Here is a 19580-nt window from a genome sequence, read left to right as displayed (position 1 = left end):
GTTTGTCAATCTCCCTCCTTCAAAATAAAGCAAACATATATATACATACATACATACATATGTATACATATATGTATGTATGTATGTATGCTGGCTGGTATTTATTTGAAATTCACTGGGGACATTTGACATCTGAACAATATGCGCTTTCCAATCTATGAATATAGAATGTCTCTACATTTATTTGGGTCTTCTTTCAGTAGGTTTGATTGCTAAGGTTGTGTGTCAGTTTGGCTGGGCCATGAATCTCAGTGGTTTGACAGTTATGATGTAGTTTGGTAGTCACATGATGATGTGATCACTTCCATGATGAGATTTAATATAATGTCATCACCTCAATGATGAGTTCTGCTTTGAGAAGCCAATCAGTTGAAAAGGAATCGCCTTGGGAATGTGGCCTACATCCAATATAAGTAGACTTCCTGGCAAGGCTGGTGGGCTTTTGCTCACTCTGGATCCTGCAGCTGGCTCCTATTCTTCTGACCTCTGGTTCTTCAGACTGGAGCTAGCAGCTTACCTGCAGACTTGCCTGCCAATCTTGGAATTTGTGGATCTTTGCAGCCTGTGAACAAGAACCCTGCTGTCTGTCTTGCAGATCTTGGGTTCACCAACCCCTGTGGCTACATGAATTAGGAGAAACTTCTATCCTGACCAACGAGCTTGGGATGTTCCAGCCTCTAAAATCGAGTGAGCCATTGACTTGATATAAATCTCTATTATACATTTATATGCTTTACTGGTTTTGCGTCTCTAAAGAACCCAGCCAAAGACAGTAAGGTTTTCTAGTTTTCAGAAGAGTAGTCTTGAAAATCATTTGCTAAATTGATCCCTAATTAGCTTGGTGTTTTACTATTGCCTGTGATGTTTAATTTCATTTTCTAATTGTTTGATGCGAATATACACAATTATAATTATTTTTTTTATGTTGACTTTATATTCTGTGACCATCTCAATTTCACTAATTAATTGTAGTAGAGGTTTGTGTGTTTGTGTGTGTATATGTGCATGTAGATACCTCAGAATTTTCTGCATACTCAATCATATTATCTATAAATAATGACAGTTTTATTTGCCTTTCAATCATTTTATCTTTTCTTTATTTTTCTTGTTTTAATGCACCAATTAAAGAGAAATGATAATAGGAAACATCTTTGTTTTGTAGCTGACCTCAGGGGAATGAATTCACTATTTCACCACTGATTCTAATGATAGCTGTAGATATCCTTTGTCAGATTAAGGAAATTCGTTTCTACTTGCAGTTTATGGTCTTTAAATGAATGTCTGTTGAATTTTATCAAACACTTGTTTTACATTTATGTATATAATTACATTTTCCTTCACTGTTCTATTAGTATTATCATTGATTTTTAATGTTAACATAGCCTTGCATTTGTTGAATAAACCCCACTTAGTCATGATGTACAGACAGACTGCTTCTTAAAAGAAAGGATGGTGAGATTTAGTTTCACGTATTTTGAACTTTATCAGGAGGGACCAATCCCTGGAGAAGGACATCATGCTTGGTAAAGTAGAGTGTCAGCAAAAAAGATGAAGACCCTCAATGAGATCGATTGACACAGTGGCTGCAACAATGGGCTCAAACATAACAACAATTGTGAGGATGGCAGGACTGGGCAGTGTTTAGTTCTGTTGTACAGAGGGTTGCTATGAGTTGGAACCAACTCAATGGCACCTAACAACAACTAAGATAACAAAGCTGTTATGTATTATTGTCATTTTTATATATTGATGGGGTCTATTTACTGATATTTTGTTTAAATTTTTCTAATTTCATGAGAGATAATGGCCTGTAATTTTCCTTTCTTGTAATGTATTTTTCGGGTTTTGGTATCAAGATTATGCCAGCTTCACAAGTCTGCACAAGCCTCTGAAGCCAAGTATAAGCAGCACTGGACCTACAGTGTGGGAACAAAATAATCCCTCCTCCTCTGGGAGCTTCACAGAGGAAAAGTGCCTCATTTCTCCTCACCCACATCCCACCCCACTCCACTCCTACACAACTCTGGCAGTGTTCAACAACTGCCACGCTCCCTAAGCTGAGAAGTCAGGGCAGGTCAGGAGGCCCTGTCCTTTTGCCTAGGCACTGGCATAAAGGGTCCACAGACTTGCAGCACACTTCACGCTTGCCTAGACCTGTGTGGTGAGATTCAACACCGCATGCCCTTATTAGCATAAAACATACAGGGCATATACCTGAAGCTTATTTTCAACTGCAGCAGCCAAGGGGGAGTTACAGATTCATAACATTTAACACCACTTTGCCTATTAAGCAGGAAACTCAACCACCCACATTGGGAGCCTGAGGGCTGGCGGTACCACCCACTCCATCTAGCCACACACGACAGGGGTCTAAGAATAACTGGTGCCTCCCAGTCCCTCAAGCAAATATCATTGAGTGCCCAAGGACCAGCTGCAATAACCACCCCTTATGTGCTCTAAGGGACAGGGACATGCCCTCCATGCAGACACCCAGGGGCAGCCATCATTCCTCTGCCTTGCTCTGCATATAGACCCCTACTACAGATAGCTGTGCCTGCTCCAAACACCCATATGCAGCCCTGTCCATCTAGAACTGCAGGTGAGAGTCTGGAACACAGACTTGGTGACTGACGACACGGACACCTGTGCCACACCCACACAGGAAAAGTAACAGACTCCAAGGCTCACACTGTTAGGAGCTCCTTTCTAACCACCTGGAGACAGGATGTGAGAGCTTCAACGATGCTAAGAACCAAAGTAGCTCACATGTCCATCCTACTTGGGCATATCAAAAGAAAACAAAACAAAAATCTAGGACACAGTAAACAAACATACAGTAAACACATATAATTTATTGATGGCTTGGAGACAACAGTCAATATCAAACCACATAAAGAAGCAGGTCAAGGTGGCTCTAGCAAGCAACCAAAATGAAGAACCAGGAAACCTTCTGGAGGAAGATAAGACCATGGAATTATCTGAGACAGAATTCAAAAGATTAATATACAGAGCTCTACAAGATATCAGGAAGGAGATCAGGCAAAACTCAGGCCAAGCCAAGAAACACACAGACAAAACAATAGAGGAATTCAGGAAAACAATACAAGAACAGAATGACAAATTTAACAGGCTGCTAGAAACAATAGAGAAACAGCAACTAGAAATCCAAAATGTTAACAATAAGATTTCAGAATTAGACAACTCAATAGAACGTCATAGGAGCAGAATTGAGGTAATGGAAGTCAGAATTAGTGAGACTGAAGATAAATTCATTGAAAATCAGAAAAAAGAATTTAAAAACATGAAGAAAAGGGTAGATCCCAAAAGACAGTCACCAAAACATATTATAATCAAACTTGCCAAAACCAAAGACAGAGACAAAATCCTGAGAGTGACTAGGGATAAACAAAAAGTCACCTACAAAGAAGAACCAATAAGACAAAGCTCTGACTAGTTAGCAGAAACCTTGCAGGCAAGAAGGCAATGGGATGACATATATTAAGGCTTGAAGGAAAAAAATTGTCAGCCAAGAAGTGTATATCCAGCAAAACTGTCTCTCAGATAGGATGGCAAAATTAGGGCATTTCCAGATAAACAGAAGTTAATGGAAATTCGTAAAAACCAAGCCAAAATTAGGAGAAATACTAAAGGAAGTACTCAGGTTACAGAACCAACAATATCAGACAACAACCTAAGACTAGAACACAGGACAGAGCAACCAGTTATCAACCCAGAAAAGGAAGTCACAAAAACAAGTCCAAGCTAAAAGACTGAAAATAAGGAAACAGATACATCAATATGTAAACTGTGACAACGTCAAAACAAAAAAGTGGGAATAAATAATGTAGTCATATAATTTCCATATGGAGAGGAAGTTAAGGCAATATCAAGAAATAAAACATCAGTTTAAATTTAAAAAATAAAGGTAACTTTTAAGGTAACCACAAAGGAAGCTAAGAAATCTACCCATCAAAATAGAAAAATAAACTCTGCAAACACAAAATCAACACTAATGAGAAAGATGAAAATAAGAAAAACGACTCAGCACAGAATTAAGTGGAACAAAGAAACTGTCAACACCACACATACAAAAAAAAAAAACACATTAAAATGACAGCAGTAAAATCATACCAGTGAATTATTGCAATGAATGTAAATGGACTAAATGCACCAAAAAAAGACAGAGAGTGGCAGAATGGATAAAAAAAAAAGATCCATCTATATGCTGCCTACAAGAGACACAACTAAGATTCAAAGACACAAACAAACTAAAACTCAAAGGATGGAAAAAATATATCAAGAAAACAACAATAAAAAAAGAGCAAAATGGCAATATGAATCTCTGACAAAACAGACTTTAAAGCAAAATCCACCACAAAGGATAGGACGGACACTATATAATGATTAAAGGGTCAATACACCAGGAGAATATAACCATAACAAATACGCACTCCAAAATATGTAAAAGAATAACTTCAACAGCATTGAAAAGAGAAATAGAGAGCTCCACAATAATAGTAGGAGACTTCAACACACCACTTTTGGTGAAAGACAGAACATCTAGAAAGAAACTCAGTAAAGACACATAAGATCCAAATGCCACTATCAATCAATCTGACCTCATAGACATATACAGAAAACTTCACCCAACAGCAGCCAAGTATACATTCTTTTCCAACGCACATGGAACATTGTCCAGGATAGACCACATTTTAGGCCACAAAGTAAGCCTTCACAGAATCCAAAACATTGAAATATTACAAAGCATCTTTTCTGACCATAAAGCCATAAAAATAGAAATCAATAACAGAAATGGCAGGGAAAAAAATTAAACACATGGAAACTGAACAATACCTTGCTCAAAAACTACTGGGTTATAGAAGAAATCAAGGACGTTATAAAGAAATTCATAGAATCAAATGAGAATGAAAACACACCTTACCAGAACCTTTCGCATACAGCAAAAGCAGTGCTCAGAGGTCAGTTTGTAGCAATATATGCACACACCCAAAAAGAAGAAAGGGCCCAAATAAAAACATTAACCCTACAACTCAAACAAATAGAAAGAAAGCAGCAAAGGAAGCCCTCAGGCACCAGAAGAAAGGAAATCATAAAAATTACAGTAGAAATAAATGAAATAAAGAATAGAAAAACAAGGACTTCTGGGCAACATGGTGCTATAGATAGAAGCACCATGCCATCCCTCCACAGCAAAGACTTGAAAAACTAAGTCAAACAGAGACAAATGTCAGTCCTGAAACCCTAAACATCAAATGAAAAGATAAAGAACTCAGCCAAGCACCGAATGGAAGAAACTGACACAGAACAGAGAGTGAGGAGAGATACCTGAAGAGGTCCCCTATGAGCTAATACAGCATGGATTCGCCATCTTGGACTCCTGTCGGAGATGTGAACATGGAGTACGGGAAAGCAACTTCAACGGAGCTCCCAGCAGGAGACAGAACAACAAGTAAACCAGCTTTCCTACCTCCCACTTTTCTTCACACCCACTCGGCCTCCTCTGCTTCCTGCAGCCACAGTCTCTTGGCTGAGAGGCACCTGCTTCAGCCCTGTCTGGCTTGGATTCCACCCACCCACAATGGCTGGCTCCCAGAGTGTCATTTGTTTGTAGCTGGTGTTGCTTTTTTTCACTTCTTTTGGTTTCTTCCATACCTCTCATCACCTTCTCCTCCTTTCTCTCAAATACCTGGATCCACTTTGCTTCTTCCTGAAAGGCTGTGAAATGCTGCTTGACTGTGGAACTGCTTCACTGCCTGTGCCACCACGCTGGTGGGATCCCTGGGGCTTTTTGTTTTGATTTATTCTGTTTTGATTTGTTTGTTTTCTTTTTCTTTTCTCAGTGTGGGAGCCCCTTCCAGCTGGGCTGTACTGCGTGGCTTGGGAGCTACTTTCTCAGTCTGCGCAACCACACAGTGGGATCCCTGGGGGCATTTCCTTTTTCTTTTTGTTTGTTTTCTTTTCTCTCTTTTGCCCTTCTTGTCTTTCTTCATTTCTCAGTTTCTTGTCTCTCTATACTTACCTTCTCTTCCTGTTTCCTGAATACCTGGCACTGTGTGACACCTCTACTCCTTCTAGCCAGGCTGTACTTCACAGCCTGGAAGCCACTTCCCCATTCTTCACAGCTGCACCAGTGGGATCCCTGGGGGCTTTTCTTTTCTTTCTTTTTCTAATTTTTATTTATTTGTTTATTTATTTTTTATTTTCCTTTTTGTTTTTCTCCATTTCTCGGTCTCTCATCTCTCCACTCCAACAGCAAGCTCCCCTAGCACTCTTTTTTGTTTTTGTTTTTGGCTCCTGTTTCTCTGTCCTCTCTTTCTTCTTTCCCATACCCATCTTAGCTCAACACATCCCATTCTCCCCCCACCCCCTTCCTGCCTACCTGCACCGTGTGCTGAACATTGTACTCCTGAGCAGCACAGGCACGGCCTACCAGAACCTGCTCTGCACTGATTCCTAGCCCGCCCTATTGGCCCTCGTACATGCCACAAACAACCCATCCCAACAACTCACCTTCAGCTGGACCTGTCCTGCTGCCCCCATAGCTGAGCAACTGGCCCTGCCCATTGGACAAGGAGGAGAAAAGTATGCCCACAGATGAGCAAACAACAAAGAATGCACAGCCCACCTGCTAAGACATAACGAAATAAAATAAAAAAACAGGATGAAATAAATAAATCTACAATCAATAAACAAGGAAAATACTGAATGTCCTGAAGACAGCATACAATATCAAAACATATTAAAAAAAAACAGGACAGGATGGTTCCAGTAGGAGTCCAAAATAAAAAAGAATAGGAAAACAATTAAAAGAGGTAACAATACCAAAAGCTGGTTCTTTGAAAGGATCAACAAAATTGATAAACCACTGGCCAAACTGACAAAAGAAAAACAGGAGAGGAAACAAATAACCTGCATAAAAAATGAGATGGGCTACGTCACAGCAGATCCAACTGAAATAAAAAGAATCCTAACAGAATACTATGAAAATTTGTACTCCAACAAATTTGAAAACCTAGAGAAAATGGACAAATATCTAGAAACACACTACCTACCTAATTTAACACAAACAGAGGTAGAAAAAGTAAATAAACCCATAACAAAAGAAGAGGTTGAAGAGGAAATAAAACAAACTCCCAACAAATAAAAAGCCCTGACCCTGATGACTTCACTGGAGAATTTTACCAAAGTTTCAGAGAAGAGTTAATACCAGTACTACTAACGGTATTTCGGAGCATAGAAAAGGTAGGAATACTCCCAAACTCATTCTATGAAGCCACCATAATGTTAATACCAACGCCAGGTAAAGACACTACAAAAAAAAAAAATTACAGACCAATATCTCTCATGAACTTAGACGCAAAAATCCTCAACAAAATTCTAGCCAATAGAATTCAACAGCATATCAAAAAAATAATACATCATGACCAAGTGGGATTCATACCAGGTATGCAAGGATGGTTCAACATTAGAAAATCAATCAATGTAATCCATTACATAAATAAAACAAAAGATAAGAACCACGTGATCTTATCAATTGATGTAGAAAAGGTCTTTGACAAAACCCAACACCAATTCATGATAAAAACTCTCAGCAAAATAGGAATAGAAGGGAAACTCCTTGACATAATAAACGTCATTTATACAAAGCCAACAACCAACATCATTCTAAATGAAAAGAGACTGAAAGCATACCCCTTGAGAACAGGAACCAGACAAGGAAGCCCTTTATCACCACTCTTATTCAACATTGTGCTGGAGGTCCTAACCAGAGCAATAAGGCAAGAAAAAGAAATAAAAGGCATCCAAATTGGTAAGGAAGAAATAAAAGTATCTCTATTTACAGATGATATGATCTTATACACAGAAAACTCCAAAGAATCCACAAGAAAACTACTGCAACTAATAGAAGATTTCAGCAAAGTATCAGGATACAAGATAAACATATAAAAATCAGTAGGATTCTTCTACATCAGCAAAGAGAACTTTGAAAAGGAAATCACAAAATCAATACCATTTACAATAGCCCCCAAGAAGATAAAGCACTTAGGAATAAATCTAACTAGAGACGTAAAAGACCTATAAAAAAACACTACTGCAAGAAACCAAAAGAGACCTATATAAGTGGAAAAACATATCATGCTCATGGATGGGAAGACTCAGCATTGTGAAAATGTCATTTGTACTCAAAGCCATCTACAGATGCAAAGCAATTCCAATCCAAATTCCAACAGCATTTTTTAACAAGATGGAGAAACAAATCACCAACATCATATGGAAAGGGAAGAGGCCCCAGATAAGTAAATCACTACTCAAAAAGAAGAACAAAGTGGGAGGCATCACACTACCTGATTTTAGAACCTACTGTACTGCCACAGTAGTCAAAACATGCTGGTAGTTGCACAACAACAGATAAATAGGTCAAATAGGCCAATGTAACAGAATTGAGAACCCAGATGTAAATTCATCCACCTATGAACAGCTGATATTTGACAAAGACCCAAAGTCCATTAAATGGAGAAAAGACATTCTCTTTAACAAATGGTGGTGGCATAACTGGATATCCATCTGAAAAAAAATGAAACAGGACTCATACCTCACACCATGCACAAAAACTAACTCAAATGTGTCAAAGACCTAAATATAAAATCTAAAACAATAAAGATCATGGAAGAAAAAAATGGGGACAAGGCTAAGAGCCCTAATACATGACATAAATAGTATACAAACCATAACTAACAATGCACAAACACCAGAAGAGAAACTGGATAACTGGGAGCTCCTAAAAATCAAACACTTACGCTCATCAAAAGACTTCACCTAAAGTGTAAAAAGAGAACCTACAGACTGGGAAAAAAATTTTGCCTACAACATATTCGATAAGGGTCTGATCTAAAATCTACAAGCTACTGTAACACCACAACAAAAAGACAAACAATCTTTTTTTTTTTAGTCTGAAGAATCTTCTGGTTAGAACTCTGAGTGTCTGCATCCATCACTGGATTGACAATCTCCAGTCCAGGGCAAGTGCAGCTTCCTGGGCCTACCAGTAGCATCCTGTGCCTCAGACGATACAATAGAAACATGCTGAGACTCAGTCCTTTTCTACACTTCTCCCACTTCCACTCATCTTGTTGATTCAGGTGGTCCCCTCATGTGAGCATTCCAGGATATCTACTCACTAGCTTCCATTAATTCCTGTCCTGGAAGGAAATTCTTCTGATGGGCACTGACATGTCCTACTTTAATGCACCCCTCAATCTTCCACAGAGCTGTGCCCCACACAGGTATCCCTTTAATAAGCCAACACCTTGTTTACCTTCTTTTATCAGCTTCTCAATCAAAGTACAATATCCATCTACTAATTGCCTTTCGAGAGTAACTCCGCTCGTCCCAAATCTCAGTGATTACAGCTGGGTAACTCACAGGTTTTCAGCATAAACCCTAATTAAAGCTCCACATAAAACTAAAAAAACTGATTGCCGTTGAGTGACTCAAAGCTCCACATAGGACGATTGTAAATTGCTAGCTGGTGAGGGCTTGGACAATTTTCACTAGTTCCCTTTTAGCACATTCAATTACTATTGACTGAGGGGTGGCTTACATGCCTTCTGAGTTTACAATACCTGGTAGGGGAAATGTTCCTTAAGTCAAACTAAGATTCATTTCTTAATAGATTCAGACACATGCAACCACTTTACATCAAGTTTATTTAATCATTCTGGTTTTGATGGGGTGAATGTGTTCGCATGTGCGAAGGACATAAATTTTTTTTGGCCAAAACATGGAATGCGGTGGATTGAATTGTGCACCCCCCGACCCCGAAATATGTGTTGAAAATTCTAACCTCTGTACCACTGGATGTAATCCCATTTGGGATTACAGTTTTCTTTGCTATGTTAATGAGGTCATATCAGTGCAGGGTGTGTCTTAAACCAATCACTTTTGAAATGTAAAAGAGCAGATTAGGCACAGAAGCAAGAAAGCAGAAACAGAAGATAGATACCACATGGAGATCTCCAAGAAATGCCTAGAAGAACATTAGAGAAGCTGAGACAAGGATTTTCCCCCAGAGTGGACAGAGAAAGCCTTCCCCTAGAGGCAGCACCCTGAATTCAAACTTCTAGCCTCCTAAGCTGTGAGAAAAGAAGTATATTTTTCATTAAAGTTTTGCAGTATTTTTGTTATAGCAGCACTAAGAAATTAAGAAAGAATTTGGTACCTGGAGTGGCGTGCTGCTTTAACAAATACCTAAAATTTGTAGGTGGTTTTGGAATTGGGTAATGTGTAGAATCTGGAGAAATTCTGATGCACTTCATAGTAAGGTACTAATTTGCCTCTAAAAGATTTGGTAGAATTATGGACATTAAGGGCTATTCTGATGAGGGCTCAGAAAGAATTGAGAGTGTGATGAAAGCTTCTATCATCATAAACAGAATGTTGCTAGAAACATGGACATTAAATGTGTTTTTAGTGAGCTTTAAAAAGAAAGGATGAACAGGTTATTGAAAAATAGAGGACGGGTAATATATTTTATGTATTGGCAAAGAACTTGTCTGAATTATGTTGGAATGTTTGGTGGAAGGTAGAATTTGCAAGTGATGAACTTGGATATTTGGCTGAGGAGATTTCTATGTAAGATCTATGCCACATGGTTTCTTCTTGTCACTTACAGTAGAATGCAGGAGGTAACAGATGTACTTAAAAAAGAACTGTGCAAGATGAAATCTGAAAGATTTGGAAAATTCTGTTGTACAAACTAAGGAAACATGTACTCAAAAAACTTTCTGTTACAGCAGCGCTAAGAAACGAAGACTCCAATTTTATACATTTCTCTTCATCCATTTACATCAAGCCTGTTTAAACATTTCAGTTTCAAATTTCTCTTCACTATTTAAATATTAAAACCAAAAAGCCAAACCCATTGCCATTGAGTCAATTCTGACTCATAGTGATGCTACAGTACAGAATAGAACTGCCCCACAGAGTCTCCAAGGCTGTAAATCTTTGCTGAAGCAGACTGCTACATCTGTTCCCACAGAAAGGCTGGTGGATTTCAACCGCTGACCTTTCTTTCGGTTAGCAGCCAAGTGCTTAACTATTGCACAACCAGCGATCCTCATTTAAACATTACAGTTTCTAATTTCACTCCACCCCCTTAACCATTTTACCCATTATATGAATATGGCCTCAGATCCCTGGCTTGTCCCTGGGCTCTTGTCAATCATCATCTGGATTAACCTGCTGTACCTTCACCCTGAGCCACCTCAGGTGTTGCTTTTCTTTCCTCACTATTCTTATGGAAATCAGTGTAGCTTTCTTCCTTTCTGCTGCTTCAGCATCGCCTTTCCCTTTGTTAACTGCTCCAGAGTTGTGGGCTGCCCAGAATCCAAGCTCAGCTCATCTCTTACTTTCATTTCCACTGCTAGAGATATCAACAGCCAGACTAACCATCCAGAAACCAAAAGTTTTTCATCCCTCAACTGTTTATCTTTCTTCTTCCAAAACTCCATGTTTCTGTGAGTCAGGAGTCATTGCATCAAATCTCACTTCTACTGACACCAATTTTCAATGTTACGACCACTCAAGTGAATCCCTTCAGAGAGGTCGATTGTATCAAGCCAGTCCAGGGAGACTGACAACATCCACCTCTGTTGCAAAAAATCCCACTTCACATTCCAGCTGCGTCTTGTGAAAATCTCAGCTTCACTGGTCACTTCAAACTCAAACTGCTTCATGTAGCCCTTCTCTCTCTCATCCCCATTCACCCAGGTCAAGGTCAGTGGGTACTGGCCCCTTCTCTTTTTCTGAGGTCTGATAATCTGTTGGAATGACTCATAAACTCCAGGGGAAGGGCTACCTTTAATCTAGCAGAAAAAAGGATACAAAACACACAAGGTGAGGTCCAGGAGGGGTCTCAGCACATTGCTTCCATGTCCCCAGGAGACATGTTTACAGACGTTTGCCTTCACCATCCAGGAAGCTCCACTGAGCCTCCATCTTCCAAGGCCTTTATTAGCCTCACTACATGGCTATGATAGATTATGTGATGTTTCTTGAGGTTTAGTCAGCATCGTGCCACCAGATGCTCCCGCTTGGTCTGGTAAGCCCCCACTTATTGGCCTAGTACACCTAGTCCAAGTGTAGTCCAGCTCTCAGAAACCAGAACCAAAGACCAAACTGTTTACTGCAAGGGAGTTCCACACCTCACAATATCCTTGCTGTTAACCCCAATATCTGGTACTTTCACTATTTTCTTCTTGATCCTGTCAGGACTTGGTTTTAGGCTTTTTTAAGGTTGTTATATTGCAGTTTTTTCTTTAGTCTTGGAATGTAGCTCTTATTTCTAGGACAATAGGATATTGACTTATTACTAAGTATGGTCTTTCCTCAGTCCTCACTGAATGCCTGGTATTTCAGCAAAGTATCTCAACTCTGGCTGTGTTGGAATTCCCATGTGTCTCCAGTGCTGTAGTATCTGTGAAATCTCTGCCTCACATTCTTCCTCCCAGCAGCTGTTCTCTGCTAGGTCTCCTAAAGTCTCAATCTGCACCTGTGCAGATTCAGACTAGGTCAAGGACACAAAGCACATGTTTATCCAGATTTTTGGGTGGTCTTTCTCAGAGGCTCCCTCCTCTCCAGCACCCTTCCCCACTGTGAAGGTTAATTTTATGTGTCAGATTGTCTAGGCTATGATTCCCTGTGGTTGGCCAGCCACTAGACTGGTTGGTGTTCCATAATGTAATGTAATGTAATGCAATGTAATGTAATGTAATTCCTTGTCATGATGTGATCTGATGTGGTCAACCAATCAATTGAAAGATGAGTTTCCTTTGGTGTGGTCTGCCTCCAGAATATAAATGGTTATTCTGGCAGAGCTCTCTCTCTTTTGACCTTGCAGTCTTCTTTTCACCTGACCTACAAATCTTGAGATATAAGCCTGCAGAAGTCATTGGCCTGCTGCCTAACCTGTGGATTTTGGACCTGCCAACCCCACAATTGTGTGAGTCAATCCCTTGAAGTAAATCTCTCTGTCTGTCTCTCTATATATGTGAGTGTCACTGGTTTTGCTCCTCTAAACAAAAACAAAAACAAATCCATCGTCATTGAGTCAATTCTCACTCATAGTGAACCCATGGGACACAGTAGAACTTCCCCATAGGGTTTCCAAGGAGCAGTTGGTGGATTCGAACTGCCAACGTTTTGGTTAGCAGCCCTAGCTCTTAACCACTGTGCCACTACAGTTCCTTTGCTCCTTTAGAGAACCCAAACTAAGACACCCACCATCCCACCTGCCTTAGCAGTTTAACAGTTTGATCTATTTCTTTGACCCAGTGGGACTACTGCTCTCTGCTTGGGTTCTATTTCTCTGTGCTTTCGTTTGGAAAATGCACTCAGAGTAAAACAGGTTACTGTAGGCTTACCTAGTGTGCTTCCCTTCTTTCAAGGAGTATAGCTTTGCATATCCAGTTATTTTATATGTTTTGTCCAGCTTTTATGGTTATTTAAAACAGGAGGATAGGGTTAATATCAGCTACTTTGTCATGACTGGAAACGGAATAGCAAATCAGGAACTAATCAATTTTTTTAAATTGTCTTGTTTATTTTGTTCTGCCAAGTGATATTTCATTCATTATGTATCTTTAATACATTGTTTCATTATGTTTTTACATTAAATGCATGTTTATTGTGGCGCAGGAAGAAAATGTAATCTATATTTGAAACAGATAGGGTTAATGCGCAGTGTTCACAAACATACTCATTAGTGAGACTATAAGTGTTACTTATTAACTACTTGGTTTTGTAAATGCCACACATTATGCAGAAATCCATGATGAGTTGTTATGTATGTGTTAAAAAGTGTTTTTTGTAATATGTAGGGAAATCAGCTGGAGTTTTGGGATATGGCTAGGAATGAATTACTATTTTTTTAATTTAAAGCAATTATATGGCCTTTCACTTTCTGGAAAGTCCTGTCAAAAATGTTTTCAGGAATGAATTTGACTTAGGTAACAACAACAACAACAACAAAATTCCTGTTTACCACTGTTTCCTTGTTTCTTTCTTTCATAGACCCATTACCAGGCCATTACCAGGCATAACAATAGGAATCGACAAAGCTCTATAATTCGTGAAATATCATTTTACACTGGGCTTCTTGTCTGCCCTGCGGTCACATTTTATCATGTCTTATAGATTCCTGAAACTACTTTCCTTAGCACTTGTTCCTTCTTCACTTTCCTTGAGTTTCAGATCTCACCTTATCTCCTTGATGGCTCATCCAGCACATTCAGAGGACAAACATAAATGAAAGCAAAGAGAAGAGAGAGGAAGCTTAATAATAAATCTTGATTAAACCTACAATGAGATTAAGTGGAGGTCCAGGATTTGAGAGGGCTCACCTTCAAGTGATCCCCAGGACTCTGTGGAGATGGAGAGCTCAAAGAGCTCCAGTCCTTGGTTTCTCAGAGTTGCAGAAGATGAAACGACTTCAAATCCTGCCGACTACACCAAAGAATGTCCTAGAGTAAAAACTCCAACTCTGTTAAAGTAGAAGTAAAGAGATTTATTGAAAGCGTATAAAAGTTTAAACTTGAGAGACACTGGCACCAACAAAGTTAAACCAATGAATTCAAGGACTGACTGGCACAGTGACCCTATCATAGGGCTGTACCAGGAACTTAGAGTACAATATTTTTATTCACTAGTTAGCAATTAGGGAAGTTAGAGGTGGGACATCTCAAAGTGGGGGCTTTTATGTGATTGGTTTTTAAGGTATATGTGGGCAAGAGGAATTGGTCAGGACGTATAACTGCAGAAGTACGTACTTGCAAGGTAGTTACAAAAGTGATGACAGTGTGATCACAAGATGATTACATGTCATATTTTCCCAGACCAGGCAGTTGTAATAGCTTGTTTAGGCAAAAATATTTCCTGAGAATATGTTATACAAAAGACTACTGATTACTTATTGGTGTCAGGGGCCTGGGGGCATTGTTTTGGCATCCTGTTAGTTTAACTACAGAGAAAAACATTTCCTTAGTTACAGACCCAATTCCTTAGGTACACATCAAATCAGCACAAAGGGCAAGCATTGCTGCTCAAAATAGCTGAAGTGGAGAGAGACCCCCGAGTTAGCCCAGCCATTTTACTTTAGATCAAAAGTCTCACGTTTTTAGACCTCCTAGACAATAGACTTCAGTGCAAAAAAAGTTACCAAGGACACAAAGGGACATTATATAATGATGAAAGGGTCAATCCATCATGAAGATACAGCAGTCCTAAATGTGTGTGCATCAAAAAAGAGATTTGCAAAATATGTGAAGCACAAAGTGATAGAACTGAAGAAACGTAGGCAAATTCACATTTATATTTGGAGATTTCAACACTACCCTCTCAACAACTGATAGAACAACTAGAAAATCAGGAAAAATATAGAAAACAACAGGGTCTAATCAACAATTATAGAACAATCCACCTAGTAACAGCAGAAAGCACATTTTTTTCCAAGTGGATATGGAACATATACCAAGGTTGATCATATCTTGTGTAATAAAACAAACCTCAAAATTTTATAAGAATTGAAATCATACAGAGTATGTTCTCTGACCACAGTTAAAACAAAGTAGAAATTAGTAACAGAAAGATAACAGAAAAAAAAAAAATCTCCAAACACTTGGAACTAAATATTGTACTTCTAAATATTCCATAGTCAAAAAAGAAGTCTCAAAAGAAATCACAAGTTACACTGAACTGAATGAAAATTAAAAATACAACACATCAAAATTTGTGGAATTCAGGTATAGCAGCATTGGGAGTGGATGTATATAACATTAAGTGCTCATTTTAGAAAAGAGAAAAATGAAATCTTAATGAAAATCAAGTATCAAATTAGTAATCTAAGTTCCTACCTCAAGAAATTAGAAAAAGAAAAGAAAAATAAACCCAAAACAAGTAGAAGGAAAGAAATAATAAAGATAAGAACAGACATCAATGAAATAGAAAATAGAGAAAATCAGCAAAACAAAACCCTGATCTTTTGAAAAGATCAATAAAATCGGCAATCATTTTGCAAGACAGACAAAGAAAAAAAGAGAGAAGACGTGAATTACCAATATCAGGAATGTAACAGAGGTTACCAGTGTAGACTCTGTAGTCCTTAAAAAGATTATAAGGGAATTGGTGGTTCAGTGGTAGAATTCTTGCTTCCATGAAGGAGACTCAGATTTGATTCCCAGCCGAAGAACATCATTCAAACCACCACACATCTATCAGCAGAGACTTGGGTGTTGCTATGATGCTGACCAGGTTTCAGGGGAGCTTCCGGACTAAGATGGACTAGGAATAAAGGCCTGGTAATCTAGTTCTTAAAATCAACTAATGAAAAAATAGTATAGATCACAATGATCTGATCCACAACCAATCATGGAGATGGCACAGGACTGGGCAGTGTTTTGTTCCATTGTACATGGGGTCACCATGATTTAGGGGCTAACTTGACAGCTGCTAACAACAAGGGAATACTACCAACAACTCTAGACAGATACATTTCACTACTTAGATGAAATTGACCAATTTCTTAATAACCACAAACTAACTCAACAAATACAAAATAATTTGAATTGCTCTGTAACATTTCCTACTCCAGAATTGTAAAAGCTATTTCTCTAATGAGCCCTGATTCCTTTCTTTGGGAAGTGGTATTTAGAGAGCACAATCTGGGCACTAAAAGTGCTGCTCTTGGCTATTGGTTTGTCATTATTTCTGTGCCCTTTCAGGAGACAGAAGTAAGAAATATGTTTTTTCCCCCTTAAAGATATACATCATGGATTCATACAGATGCTTCCAATTCAAATTCAACACTATACCCTTTTTCTTTGTAAAATGACTACTAATTTGCTTTTTTCCACAGCATACACGAGTCTCAGAATATCAGTACCTATAAATCCCCAATAATCTGACTGCCTAATTATGTGGTTTGTTTCATTTTGCTTTTGATTTTTAGGATATATATTTTTTTAATTTATGTGGCTCCAAAGTCAAATTTATGAAACACATTAAATAGAAAGAAACCTACTGTTTATTTTTTCATTTTTAAAATATAGCTGTGTGTATAAGCCTCTATGTGTGTCTCAGAAAGTTCCAAAAGCAGTCATAAGTTAATGGGCCATGATTCGTAGGGAAGTACTGCAGATTTTTTTGGAGATACCCTTCCAGCACACTCATTATCTGGGCTGAGGCTTGGGCTGCATAGCAGTGTGGATCCCAAAGCCCGGCTATCACCTCCCTGAGAAAGATAAACCAGAGAATGAAATAAGTAAGCAAATGAAAGAATGTACAAATGGATGAAAAAAGCAAAGATCACTTTTTTGTAAACCTGAGCTTGCTGAGAAACCCAGCACTACATTTCCAAGTTCAAGAAGAACTATAACCTAAATGGCCACTGAGATAATATTCAAAGACAATTTAAGTCAGATTATGAACAAATTTCTAAAGTGTCCAATTACATGCCTCATTTTCCACACAAAGACTCTTTCAGGAGCTTGCAACTCTGGTAACAATACCAGATGAATGACCTCGGCAGTGAACATGGAGAACGGCCATGTGTTCAGTTCATACGGTGAAGGGACAAGAGGCATATGTCTGAGTGAGCGGTTGGGCTGTTGCTTGAGGATTGTGGAAGGAAATAGTCAGATGGGGACCTAGCTCCTAAGGTGAAGGAAGCGTGACCCAGCCCATCTGTCTCTATCGGCCTTCCTTGAACACAAGGAACACAGCGACATACATGTAGACTTGCCTTCTTTGGCGGGTGTTCCTTGGACTTGAACCTTCCACTATGATGGCTATCAAGGCTGTGTGGGATGTGGGAGGTGACAGACCTTGCCGAGAGGAGAAGAAACATTTAGGCAGAAGCATGTCTAACTTTGTTGAAAAGAGATGCGGGTCCATCTAGCTGTCTGTTATTGATTATATATGACAAAAATGGGGTGGGGGCTGTCCATGGGCCTGCTGGGTTTGCAGCCTCTGTATGAGCAAGGCCTTCAAGGCACTCCAGCTGTTGCCCACGTGGCGAGAAATGGAATGCAAATGAGAACTGCAGAGGAGGGAGATATATTTGTGATATCATGCTGCCTCAGAAGAAAATTCTACCCACGTTGAAGTAATTTCTGTTGTAGTCACTGTTCTTTTCAGTTTCCAGGGGTCTGTTGGGTGATTTCTGATATTAATCTCAAATATGTGTTTTGTCTCTCTCTGGAGAGTGTTCCAGACCCCAGATATTCAGATGGGGCCAGAGCTGGGGGAAGCTCTAGTTTCCAGAGTGAATTATTGATCTCCTATCAGGCACATAGGAGCCCTGGTGTTGCAGTGGTTAAGAGCTATGGTTGCTAATCAAAAGGTCAGCAGTTCGAATCCACCAGCCACTCCTTGGAAACCCTATAGGGCAGTTCTACTCTGTCTTATAGGGTCGCTATGAGTTGGAGTCAACTCAACGGCACCAGCTTTGGTTTTTTTGGTTATCAGGCACATGGAGTCCCTGGGTGCAAAGGGTGGTGGTACTGGTGCAAAGAGTTAATGGTTTGGCTGCTAACTGAAAGGTTGGAGGTTCAAGTCCACCCAGACACACCTCAGAAGAAAGGCCTGGTGATCTACTTCTGAAAAGGCAGTTATTCATTATAGGGATGATGAGATCACGTATGTTGAGTCTAAAACGGACAGAGTCATGGTAGTCTTCAGCACAGTGTTTAAAGATGATGATGATGTGGACATTGGAAATGTATTTATGCAGGAATTCAAAGAAGGACAAAGAGCCAGCCCACAGGTCTTCTTTAGCCACAGGGAACCTCCTCTTGAGCTGAAAGACACTGATGCCTCTGTGGGCGACAACATTGGCTATATCACCTTCGTACAGATCCCTTGCCACACCAACACCAGGGCCTGAGACAACACCATCAAGCCAATCCATACTTTTCGGGACTACTTGCACTACCGCATCTAGTGCTCTAAGGCCTGTATTCACATACTTACTCGGGTGAAAACATCCGACTTCCTCAAGGTGCTGAACCGTACATGCCCAGATGCCCAGAAAAAAGAAATTAAAACAATCACAGGAAAGACATTTTCATTCCACTAACTCTTGGACGCAGGAGGAGGAAGCAGCTGTCAACTGAAGGCTGGAACACTTGCTACTAGATAATCATAACTTTTAATGTTGTGTCTTTTCAGGTTCTTAAGGCATTCTCTGTTTTGGTTCCATTTTGTACACGTTTGGAAAATAATCTGCAGAAATGAGCTGTGCTTGCAAGGACTTCATATTTCCTAAGAATTAAAAAAAAAAAAAAAAGAATAATTCTACTTGATCAACTTAATTCCTTTTCTTTATCTTCTCTCCTTCACTCCCCTTCCCTTCCATTCTTTTTTCCAAGCTGTTTTGCTTCACAATATGTTACTGGTAATGAGTTGCAGTATAATACAATCTTAACTTGTTTTCTCCGAAGTATTTGAGCTCAAAACTCCTCTATCTAAAGAAATAAAGTTAGGGTCATTAATAAAGAAAATCTTTC

At 39.3% G+C, this 19580-nt stretch overlaps 1 pseudogene; it reads left to right on the top strand.

Moving 5' to 3' along the window:
• Positions 1–19158, top strand: part of LOC101360564 (actin-related protein 2/3 complex subunit 2 pseudogene) — a 46548-nt pseudogene extending 27390 nt beyond the window's left edge.
• The last annotated feature ends 422 nt before the right edge of the window (positions 19159–19580 follow it).

This window comes from Trichechus manatus, unplaced genomic scaffold, assembly GCF_000243295.1.
Source record: "Trichechus manatus latirostris isolate Lorelei unplaced genomic scaffold, TriManLat1.0 scaffold00019, whole genome shotgun sequence".
Taxonomy (NCBI): Eukaryota; Metazoa; Chordata; class Mammalia; order Sirenia; family Trichechidae; genus Trichechus; species Trichechus manatus.
Note: the sequence above shows the minus strand (reverse complement) of the source record. Positions and strands in the feature narration are given on the sequence as shown.